Consider the following 12,422-nt stretch of genomic DNA (forward strand, 5'->3'; position numbering starts at 1 on the left):
ACAGACAACGGCAGGTGGGGCATTTCTGGTGAAAATGGGGTTGGTGCAGGGCTTGGGGCCATATGAGGCGTCACAGACCTTATATGTGTGAGCTTGTATTGCAGATGCTCTTCCTTAGTGAGCACTGAGTACATCCCCAGCCCTGGGTAAGCCGCTTCCTGACTAGCAAAGCCTGAAATGCCTTTTGTCTGGTCCTTCACTGACTCTTTGTTTAGAAGATAATTGCAGTGCTGCACAGCTTCCTTTCCAGTGAGGCTGTGAGGTTAGCACCGCCCCCCCCCCCCCCGTGCAGCGTGTATTTTCAAGGGCCTACTTATTTCCTCCTGAAGAGATCCTGTAAGCATTTGATAACTATTCATGACTATTCATGTGAAATGCGGCAGAAGACTTTATTGCCATATCTCAGAGAAGCCTGGGGCTTGTTGGAAAAAAATAAACTTTCCAAATTACGTATGCTACCCATTATCTAACTTAATCCTCCCAACTTCCCTGTGAGGTGTTGTTACCTTCCTTCTGCAGAAGAAACCAATATAGGACACAGAGTCTTTCCACAGAGAACTTGCCTTGGGTTCCCTGATACGTGATTCCAGAATAAGGGAGCCAAACAGGTGTAGGCAGAAACAGAGGCAATCTCCACGTTGAATAATGAGCCAGGAGAGCGTTAGTACCAGAATGGTGGATTAATCTATAAGTAGGAAGCCTTTTTTGTTTTTTTCCTCTTGGAATGTGCAAGCGAATTAAAAACCACCCTTTACGCACAGCAGGATTTCGGTAGCACATGCTCACACTGCTGCTCGCTGCTCATGTTCAATTTGTTCTGTGGGCCGTGGCCACAGGCCAGCACCGTGTGAAGACAGAATACGAAAGTACCCAAATGCCTGCATTCTCTGCAGCTCCGATGTGTGATTTAAAGATTTGAGGAGCAGGAAGCATCTTTCCATTCCCCAGTCCCTTCTGCCTCCTCACTGATGCTGGAAATACGTTGAACGATGTACCAAGGCTTCCATTCACTAATTGAAGAGCTGCTTCCCTGCACTAAGTCCCGCAAGCTTTCTCCCTGTGCTGTATGTCTTAATTGTGGCACTTATGACATCTTACAGACAGGGGCTGAGTTGTATTTCTGTGTCCCCACATCTGCACGGTGACAGGCTCAAAGCAAGCCACTCACTAGGCATCTGTTAAGTGAATGAAAATGTATATTTTTATTAGTGGCTGTTGAGTAACGTTTTCCTCGAGATTGAAATGTTCCTCCCTGCAGGGAAGCTCCTAAATCAGGAAGGTAAGTAACTCAAAATTGCTTCAGGAAGCCCCTGAAACTGACCAGATTCACTAGGCCCCTCCCTGTCAGAGCTAGCAATGAGAGCTATGAGTCCCTCTCAGACAAAGTGAAACTGAGTTACACAGGGGACTCTGAGACCAGACCTCCTGGAAGAAACTGAAGCCAGCTGAGCTGCCTAGAAGAGATTTAGACCAGCTGGAGCCCCTGGGTGGAACACTTCAATCTCTTGAGCTGCCTGCAGGCTGTACAGTATGCTCCAGGTTCCCAGCTCTGCAAGCTGCCCTATCAAAATGTCTTTGGGTCATTTCTGCTTCTATCAGTAACCCTTACCTTTATTTCTATGAGTAACCCAATACAACTCATTGGTTTACCAAGTTGGACTTTGGTGGTGTCCATACTTTGGTCTGTTCCCTACTAGGGGACGTGTCTTGTGGCTCTTTAGAAAAAGCTTTGTCACACAACAGTGGCAAATGACCAATATCAGAAAATTCTCTGAAGGGCCTGTCTGGAGCTTAATTGGTGAGAGAGAAGTTCCAGAAGAGGAGGGGATCAAGAGTGGTCACAGAAGAAGCAAACCCCATCTTCTCCTGCACAGTCTTCCGTGTAATGGGTCTCTGGCTTGATGAGCTGAAAACAGAAGTTTTGAATCACAGGGGAGCAATGCTTTCACAGTTGCTCCTGAACAAAGAGAGTGCAGGTGGGTCTGGTTCTTCCAGTGTCCAGAGTGCAGGATGTGTGCCCCCTCTGTGGGACAGTGAGCCAGTGAGCCACAACACAGGTTTTAAGGTGTGTGTGTGTGTGTGTCTGTAGGACCTCTTCCTCCCATGGCTTGATTTTAGGACTGGAAGTTAATGGCTATCTGTCTACTTTGCTAACTTATAAAAGTGCTTGGGGAGTCTCATGGGATAATGCTATAGTACCCACAGTGGCCCTAAAGAATCGACCTGTCCAAAACAGGTCGGAAGTGCTAGGCAGAAACACAGAGGAATTAGTGCCTCTAGGAAGCAACCCTGAACCAGTGACTGAGGGACTCTCACAACAAATAGCCTGACCCCCAGGATCTGGTAGGGTCCCAGGGAGATGAGGGTTTTCTAAGTTCTAGAAACTGCCCTCTCCTCCTGCTGATACTGGCTTGATATTGTACCCTTTTCCTTGGGCAGCGGCTACTTCCTTTTTCCTTACTCCTTTGCCAGTCGCCTACTGGAAAGAGTGCTCTAGTCTTTGGGTGTGGAGACACATTGGATGAGACTGAAGCATTTGCCGGACCACACAGAGGTTAATGACACCTTGAGGTCACTTAAAGCTTACATTGCTGTCCTACTGTGTGCTCAGCCTGTTTGTTTAACTGGCCTTGGAAAGCTAATGCATAGGTGTAGTCTTAAGTTATGTCCTCTTCCATGCCTCTGCCCCAGAGTCATGTGCATGTGTGTTCTGATAACCATTTCCCAGAAACAGCAAAAGTAGAGGCTGAAAGCAGTCTTATAAAATGAATATCCACACGAAATGTTAGACACAAGATGTGGATATTGCTTAGTCAATGATGGTGTTTGTGGTACCATTCATTGTCTGAGTCAGTAAGAGTCTGTGATTTAATCCCTTGTGAAACTCTGTGAAAGAGGTCTGTGAAGTGTTCCTCATCCCTTCCCCATGGGATGTCTTCTATTGCTGTTCAGTAAATACAGAGCAAAGCCCCTTGTTAGGGACAGACACACAGAGTCTCCTGACAGACAGACAAGGCAGTCTCCAGGCAGGCACAGATTCAGACTCATGCAACGGACAAGAGGACAGAAGACAGAGGGACATGAAGTAGACTGGACTCACTTTTGGTTCAATGACTCCAAGAAGATGCTAAATGACTCCTTTATTTCTTTCCTTAATGCAACACAGCTCATTGTTAGTGACTCTGAGTTTATTATTAATGCTTTCAAACTGACCACACTAGGGCCTGTGGTGCCAACGAAGGACAAGGGAACCCAATAGGAAACCTAAGCAAAGACAGTGGGTTTCACACATGGTATTTTGTGGTCATCATTTAACATCGAGTGTGTGTATGAGCATGCCTGTGGGTACAGGAACACACACGTGGTAGCAAGCTGTGGGGAGGAAGGAAGAGAATATATGGGTTTCTCTTGACACTTGACTCCGGCTCACCTTGGGCTATTAATTCTTTGGTGTTTAGGGTCGAGAAGCATTCCTGTCTACAAGTAATTGCATCATTGAGGAAAATGTCCTTGGCTTCAAATAGAGTCCTTTCTGGTCAGCCCATTCATCAGCCCCTATACTGTGGATGTTGCTAGCACGGCCTGCAAGTGCCTGCTCAGAAGAGCCCACGAGAGAGTACCCACCCAGCTTTCATTTCAGCCAGTTGCCAGCCCCTTGGCCTTTGCCCTCGAGCATTTCCTTTCCTTTCTGGCCATTGTTTATTCAGCACAAACAGCATGCGTAGAGCAGAGGCTTAGGTGAGGCTGCTCTTCTCAATGCCATCTGTCTTCTTGTGGTACCCAGCATAAGCTGCCGCCCTGCAGTGACAGACACAATCAGACAACAGTGTCGGAGCATTATGAACGTGTCAGGATGATGAATTTGCTGGAACAGTGTCACCATTGGCAGCACGCGCAGTGCGCTCTGTCTCAATCAGTCATCTTTCATGGCTGTGCATTGTGTCGAGTCAGGCTCCTCCCTTTAGGTCTGAGGGATGCTTGAAGGGTAAGCTGGAGAAGCAGGAAAATTTTGGCGAGGCTTATTTGAGTTAACTCTTGGCAGGAGGTAAGGGGCTACAGCATCTGTGCGTGACATAAGCACTGTAGAGAAAGAGACTGTGTGAGTGGGGGCTGGGAGAGGGGAAGAGGTGGAGGAATTAGAGCGTTTAGGCTTTGGAGTCTTTCTTAGGCCACTTTGGAAACATATGCAATGCTAAGTGTTAGGGTCTGTGAGAAGCCCCACAGAAAGACTACCAGACACGTCTACGGTCAACAAGCGCATGTATTTATTTTTTCACGCATGCAAGGTGTCAACCATTCAGCAAATGAGCAAATGGTGATCCTGAAGGAAGCTCACAGGCTCCTTAAAAGCTTAAAAGCAAGATTAGGGGAATTCCAGGGAGGAGAGGTCAGTCTGGGGACGGGTTGGTGGGCTTATACTCAAAGTTCACAGGTTGCTATAGAACCGGTTGGTGGCTTCACGATCAGGGACTTTCCAGCAGCAAGGTGGGAGAAGCTCTCTTCAGTGAGCAGAAGATTGTGAGGCGTCTGCTGATTGGTTGTGTCCGAGTTGAGGCTTTCCAAGAACTGCTTGTTCAGTTCCAGTAAGTCGAAACTGAGGCCTGGACCCTGGCAAGGCTGTTAGGAGCCCGTCATGGTGTTGGTTTGGCTTTTTGGATCTCTCAGTAAGAATTATCTGCACTTCCTTCCCAGGGTTATCTTACTCAAAACTGGAATCTGTTTTAGCCCCTCATGGGCTAAGAACTTGGAAAATGATCGTTAGGATCTGAAGCCTGTCTGTATTGTTTTCAGCTATGCCATGGACCCCCACTTCGCCTGTGTCTGTTGGGCATTGCCTGGAAGTGAGACACATCTCACCGACAGTGTTGCTTCCCTCCACGGGACACACAGGGTCTGATGTGGACAAAGTACCCTTCTGCACTGTGTTCCCTCATCATGCAGATGAGCAAGTCTGACTGTCCTGCCCCAGCATGGGCACCGATTAGAGGAATTAGGATGTATGGATTAAAGACTTCTATCTGTGAGATCAATATTACCTTGTAGAGTTTACAAGGAAAACATAAAAAATGGAATCCTTCATCAGGAAGGCTTAGTAATGGTTGTCCAAACATATCAGATCCCAATTTCTAGAATCTAGAAATGCTGCCTTATAAATAGAAAACCAGCAGCCATGTGCATATGTTGTTGCCGTGTGTTGCTAAGGAGTTGTGCTGGAGAGCAAACCCAGTATGGTCCAGGAGCTAGTGTTCTGCTCCCGAGCCTCTACTGAGCCTGTTGCCTGTGGCAGGAGGGCTCTGAACCTATTCATAGTACCCTGAAAGAGAGACGGGAGACTGTACACCAGCGGAGGAGGGATGCGCAGGCGAGAGACGGGAGACTACACCAGCGGAGAAGGGATGTGCAAACGAGAGACGGGAGATTGTACACCAGTGGAGAAGGGATGTGCAGGTAGAAGGAGAGATGGTGTAATGGAGGTGGTGCATGGGGTTTTAAATTTTAGTGTAGTTGAATTGGTTAATCTTTCCTAAGACTTACCTATTCTGTATCTTATATAAGAAATGTTTTCCTACTCTTAGATCATAATGATATGACCTATATTTTCCTGCAAAATATTTAGTTTTTCATATTTAAGTTGGTTAATATTTATTTTAGATTTTAAATACAGCATGAATTGACAACCTAATTGTATATACTAGATCATACACAATTGTTTTAATGTTAATTAATAGTATTTTTTGTTTACATACATAAGAATACACATATCTGTGTGCATATAATTATGTTACATCATGCATACAGTAGTACCTGTTCTAGTCCATTGGTTGGTTTGTGTGCCTCAGCCCTGTTCCTCACACATTAGCTAAGTGGCAGTGAGGTGGTGCGTGGAAAGAATGCAGTCCTCCTCCTCCTTCACCATCCCCAAAGTTGCTTTGGCTGACTTTGGCCAGTGTGCTGGTTAGCTTTTGTTAAATTACACAAATTAGAGGCATCTGAGAAGAGAGACCATCAATCAAGGAATCGCTTTTACCAGGCTGGCCTGTGGGCATGTCTGTAGGGTATTGTTTTGATTTATTGGTGGCGGTGGTGGGTTATCCTACTGTGAGTGGTACCGTCCTCGGTCAGGTGGTCCTCGGGTGCAGAAGGAAGCTGGTCGAGCACCCGCAGGGAAGGAAGCCAGGAAGCAGTGCCCTCCAGGACTTGTTTTAGTTCTCTCTCCAGGTTCTTCCCTGAGCTCCTGCTCGTCTGGTTCACAAGACAGACCCACAAGCTGAAATAAAGCCTTTCCCTCCCTGAGTGGCTTTTGGTCATTGTGTTTAACATAGCAACAGAAAATAAATGAGGAGAGTCAGGAGTATATTTGTGGGTGCTTGAACATAATTGAGAATATATTATGCACATAATTTTATTATCTGCTTTTTTAAAAAAAAACTCAACTTGATGACATAAGTTTTCAGTGTTAGGGGCCTAACCCTGGGCATCCCAAATGCTAGATGATTTAGCACTGAGCCACACCTCCACCCAACATGAGACTTTGTAAACATTATTAAAGCTCTTGACATTTAAGACAGTTCATAGTATTTCCTGTGCCCTGTATCATCTATACCCATATTGCATGGTATTTACCCCCGCCCGTTTTCTTACTATAATTAACAGTAGCATAATTCTATTTTTTGGATTGTTACACTAGAATGTATTTTCAGAAATGGGAGGTAATTGATTGTATTTGCAAGGGAACTTTGTATCCTCTTCAGAATTTCTGAGAGCATACATAAATTTAATGAGGTCTTCATTAGAAATGGCTACTTTCATTTTCAAAACGAAAGACAAGATCATGATATCTAATAATTTTGGCTTTATCTGACTCTATAAAGTGAAAAGTTCCTAAAACCACTGAGCAGTATATTTGGTACTGAGGAAGGAGAGGGCTCACAAAGGCAGACAGGCAGACATCTGAAGAATGGGGAAAGAATAGGGACAAAGCTCTTCTGATTTGGTGTCAGGATGGAGGATATTCCTGTCAACTTCACTCACCATGTCCTTGTCTTTCCACGTCTCCCCTTGTGATTCCACATGCAGATTTTCGGCCACGCTGGCTTTCAGACGGATTATTTAAATGCCAGGGAGGTGGGACTACATTCACGTTGTTTATGATGATTGCCATCCGTGGCGGATTAGTTTAACTTGTCTCAGTTTAGTTTTTTGTTTTTTGACAGCTTCATGTTTATTTCACATCACAGAGGCTGGAAAAGGACACACGTGTAAAAGGGAACTTGTTTTATTATAACTCAGTCATGTTAACAGCAAGCATGGTCAGGAATGTGTTCAGGAATCTGTTCTCACTGCAACAGGAACCTGAGCCCCCCAAAACAAAGCTAATTACAGTATTTAATTTTTTAAGAAGTTTTGCTTTACTATTTTTATTTCCCATATGCTTGTTCCTTCTTTTTATTGATTGCTGTTTATTATATTTATATAGAAAGGAAAATGAAGAAAAAGATAAGCCCTGGTTATTATAAACCTTCCACGGTTGCTTGGAGTTTAGGTTCTGCAGTGGGCTTTGGCAACTGACAAGCCTTTGCCTATTATTGCAATTACAAGGTTAAGAATACTTTTAATGTGGGCAGGAAAGACAGCTCAGCAGTTAAAAGCACGTTCGCTCTCGCTGAGGATCCAGGTTCAATTCCCTGTATCTCCATGGTGACTCACTGCCATTTGGAACTCCAGTATGAAGGAATCCAACACGCTCTTCTCACCTCGAAGGACACTGGGCACACACATGGTACATCATACATGTAGGCAAAACACTCATATAAAATATAGTAAGTAAATCTAAAAATAGATACAAAGATTTTGGGTGCACCTATAAATTGGCTCCTTGATGATGTTAATGTTTTATGTTTATGTTTGATGACCTTTCTACTTTATTCCACTGTATATTTAGTTCAGTCTCACTGACTTTTAGTCCTCATTTCTAGGTAGTGTATAGAAACGTTGGTAGAATGAACTGAACACAATAAGAGGGGAATCTGTTAAAGAAAGCATCTTATAATTCTATCCCAATTATGTGGCCCCATTAAGAGAATGTGAGTACCTACTTGGGGACTGACAGTGACCAACACAGGAACACTACCATCGCTGAATGGGACTGACATTGACTAACACAGGATCACTACCATCGCTGAATGGGACTGACATTGACTAACACAGGATCACTACCATCACTGAATGGGACTGACATTGACTAACACAGGATCACTACCATCGCTGAATGGGACTGACATTGATTAACACAGGAACACTACCATCGCTGAATGGGACTGACATTGACTAATACAGGATCACTACCATCGCTGAATGGGACTGACAGTGACCAACACAGGATCACTACCATCACTGAATGGGACTGACATTGTCTAACACAGGATCACTACCATCGTTGAATGGGGCTGACAGTGACCAACACAGGAACACGACCATCGCTGAATCTATATGAACAAGAAGCAGTGGAGAAATGGAATCCAGATTATTTACATCAAAGTCTGCCTGCCCTTGTATCCTGGCATGTAGTGTGTATTCTAGTTGGTTTTAATAATAAAAACCCTGAGTAAGATATGGGGGTAAATGCTGAAAGATCAGAGAGGCAGAGAAGCCAGTCACTAGATCTTACCTCTGACGAATTTTCAGACCGAATGGTCTGTAGGAATTCTCAGACTGAATGCTGTGACCTCCTGTCTCTTCCCACCTTATCTCTCTGCCTAGCCATAGTCCTTCCTGTCTCCACCTCCCTAGTGCTGGGATTCATGGCATGTGACTCTCATGTACTGAGGTTAAAGATGTGAGCCATCACTGCCTGGTTCTGTTTTTCTCTTCAGTGTTGTGTGTTTTCACAGTAGAGGTCTTTGATCTCTTTGTTTAAGTTTTTTGTTTTTGAGTATTTTAGCTTCTTGAGGCTTTTGTAAATGAAATTATTTTATTGACATCTTTCTCAGCATGTTCATTAATTTCTAAAAACCTTACTTACTCTTGTATGTTGATTTTTTAAAATTTAATTTAATGTGCATGGGTGTTTTGTCTGTGTTAGGGTGTCAGATCCCCTGGAACTGGAGTTACAGACAGTAATGAGTTTCCATGTGGGTGCTGGGAATGGAACCCAGGTCCAGAAGTTTTCTGGAACCTTGGTGCAAGCCTCTAAGACCCCTTACTCTTGCATTTTCATGCCCACAAAACTAGTACCACATGGACTATGCCAGTTCTACTGCTGTCTTGAGATGGCAGCCCCTCTGGGACTACAGATAGGATAGCCTCCCCGTGCCGTTCAGCTGGACCTTTGGAATCTCACCGGTGTCCCTGCTGGAGGAGGAGGGCACCATGGAGGCTCCCTGTTTAAGCAGTCACCTTTCAAATACATTTGCTGTGTTCCATCTTGGACCTCTCCATGGGCAGAGTCCTTCCCTCAGGGTAACTTCTTTATTGTCCCACTGGGAAGTCTGAGTGTTCTCTTTAATGATGCTATATTGTCAACAGTTACAGCCACTTCCTTTGCTTGTTCTCAAGTTAACTGGCTGTAATCTGCTGTGGAATAATGCTCTTGTACACTGTAAAGATTTGTCGCTTGAATTGGTTTGATAAAATACTGATTTGCCAGTAGCGAGGCAGGAAATATGGTGGGGTGACCAGACTAAGGATGATGGGAAGGAGAAGGGCGGATCAGGAGTAGCCAGCTGGCCACCGAGGAAGCAGGATGTGTAGAAAATGAGGTAACGAGCCTCGAGACAAGTGACAACACATGGATAAGAAATAAGGGTTAATTTAAATGTAAGAGTTAGCTAGTAATAAGACTGAACTATTGACTAAACATTTATAAGTACTATTAAGCCTCTGAGTGGTTATTTGGAAACTGACAGGTGGAAGAGAAACATCCAATTACAGTAACCCCCTTTCTCTCTAAATTTTGTTTTTTTGTGTGTGTCTTTCTGATCTTGCTTTCTGTAAGTCTGGATGGAAGCAGGCTCAGAGTTTAAGATATTCCAACCTATGTTTTCTATTGGCTTAAAATATTTCATAATAAAATGCTTAAAAAACATAGAAAGCATTCATTCTTTTCAAAACCAGTTGTCCTAAACGGGAAATGGTTGTGAAAATGGCAGAGGTGTAAATGCAAGTTTAGAGTTAGACTCCAGTGGAAGAACCCCGTGTCCCCCACTGTGGGCGTGTTGTCTAGTTACAAAAGATGATTGCTTGTTCTGTGTGACAGAGAAACGTAGTACGTTTTCAATCTTTTCTGGGAAGCGTTTTCAGTATTCTGTGGCGTGTGTACACGCATCCAGGTTTTCAGTATTCTGTGGCATGTGTACATACATCTGGGTTTTCAGTATTCTGTGGCGTGTGTACATACATCTGGGTTTTCAGTATTCTGTGGCGTGTGTACATGCATCCAGGTTTTCAGTATTCTGTGGCGTGTGTACATGCATCCAGGTTTTCAGTATTCTGTGGCGTGTGTACATGCATCCAGGTTTTCAGTATTCTGTGGCGTGTGTACATGCATCCAGGTTTTCAGTATTCTGTGGCGTGTGTACATGCATCCAGGTTTTCATGCAGCCTCTGATTGCACTGCTGCTAATGATGATTCATATGTGAGCTATTTCCACTTTGTAGTTTATACATGCCGAGGAGACAATAACGCATCATTATTATGTGACATTCCTCTGGAATTATTCAACCTTACCAAGGAAATGAGAGAGGCTACAGGATTACATCAAATCCCGTACCCCTTTCTTCTCTGCCTGTACACATTCATTATACTTGAGAGACAGATGAACGAAGCTGTGGTACCTCAGTCTTTAAAGCTTTATTACAATTTAGAAGCATTAAAGAAAAAAAAAAGAAAATGGAAACATCTTATCAAAGGCTGGAAAGAATCATCATATTGAATAGCTGAATTTTCCATTTAATGACAATGAAGAATAAAGATAGGTATTGTAAAGATATGAATTCATTACAGATTCTCAATTCTAAAGAACCGAACAGAGAGCTTTCAAAGAACTCTGTCAGAATACAGAATTGATAGCCGAGCATATCCCTGAAGAAGATGAAATGGCCCAAGGTCTTCCAGTTCTATTTAAACTACATAGGCCAAGCCCACAGCCTAGTGCTCACTCCCGATTTCAAGGCCGCCCATGTTGCTGCGGCTACTGTCTTGCTTTCTGGCCTTCAAAATATGGATGGACTGAAGATAAGGCGGCCAGAGAGCACAGAGTTGCTGTGGGGAATTTAGACACTGCTATTCTTGCATCCAATCCCCTCCTCCTGAAGCATCCTTTTTTTTTTTAAAGATGCAAGGTCGACTTTTGTGACACAGCCCCTGAACTCCAGGGAAAGATAAATGTTCCTTGTTCCTGCCCTCCCTGCTCCCACCCTCTCTGCCCCGTGCCTTCCCTGTCCCTCCCCTCCCTCGTGTCCATGCCCCCCCCCACGCTTCATGCTCTTAGGAGTTTCTGAGAGACACAGCGGCGACCCAGTCCCCTTTAGAACTGTCTCTGAAGGACAGCTATGGGTCATTCCCACAGATGCTTAATGGGAGCTTAGGGTAGAATCACTTCTCTAAGAGGCACAGGAGAGGCGCCTGCTCTTATTGATAGGTTTATGACGTTAGAAGCTGAAACTGCCACAGCCAGCACAGAGTGGACAGACCCACGGACAGAGAACTGGAGGGAAAATGAACCTGAACCTCATCACTGTTTTTTGAGATGTGAGCTGATAAATTTTCTAAATTGTTCTGCTAAATAAGGCAGGCTGTTTCTTGTAGCAAAATTTGTCCTTCCTGACAGAGAAATGAGGACCTCTTCAAGCCCAAGTGACTCCTAACTGTGCGGACTCTCCACAGAGTCTGGCTTAGGTCCCTCAGTCTATTTGATCTCAGAGAGAGCTTCAGAGACACGCCATCAGCGTTAGAGCTGCTTTCAGACTGTGGCTGTGTTCCTCAGTTGGCCGCTGATAAGCTTCGAGCACTCTTCTGAAGGCTGACCTCCCCTAGAAGGAGTTGGATCACTCCCGACCCTGGACTCTCCGAGGGCACAGAATGCAAGTGAAGACAGTGTTTACTGTGAAGCCTGTCTCTCCCCCTGGGGGAGGCCTGCTGGGCCTTTCTCGGGTGAAGGTGGGAGCTGCTGTGATAGAGTGTGCAACACAGGATGTCTTGGACAGGCCTGAGAGTAAAGCTGGCTTCCTGAGTGATTGCCAACAGGCTCAGAGAGCGTGGCCGGGCTGCGTGCCCTGAGGGTAAGATTGCTAACACAGGATCCGGTGTATAACAGGTGAACATTTGTAGCAAAGAGAACTGAGGCACACATTGCTTGGATGATGCGAGTTGGGAATTAGAGTGTTTTCTTTAAATAGTGCTGTCTAGATACAAAGGGCAGGGT

The sequence above is a fragment of the Chionomys nivalis genome, chromosome 6 (assembly GCF_950005125.1).
Source record: "Chionomys nivalis chromosome 6, mChiNiv1.1, whole genome shotgun sequence".
Taxonomy (NCBI): Eukaryota; Metazoa; Chordata; class Mammalia; order Rodentia; family Cricetidae; genus Chionomys; species Chionomys nivalis.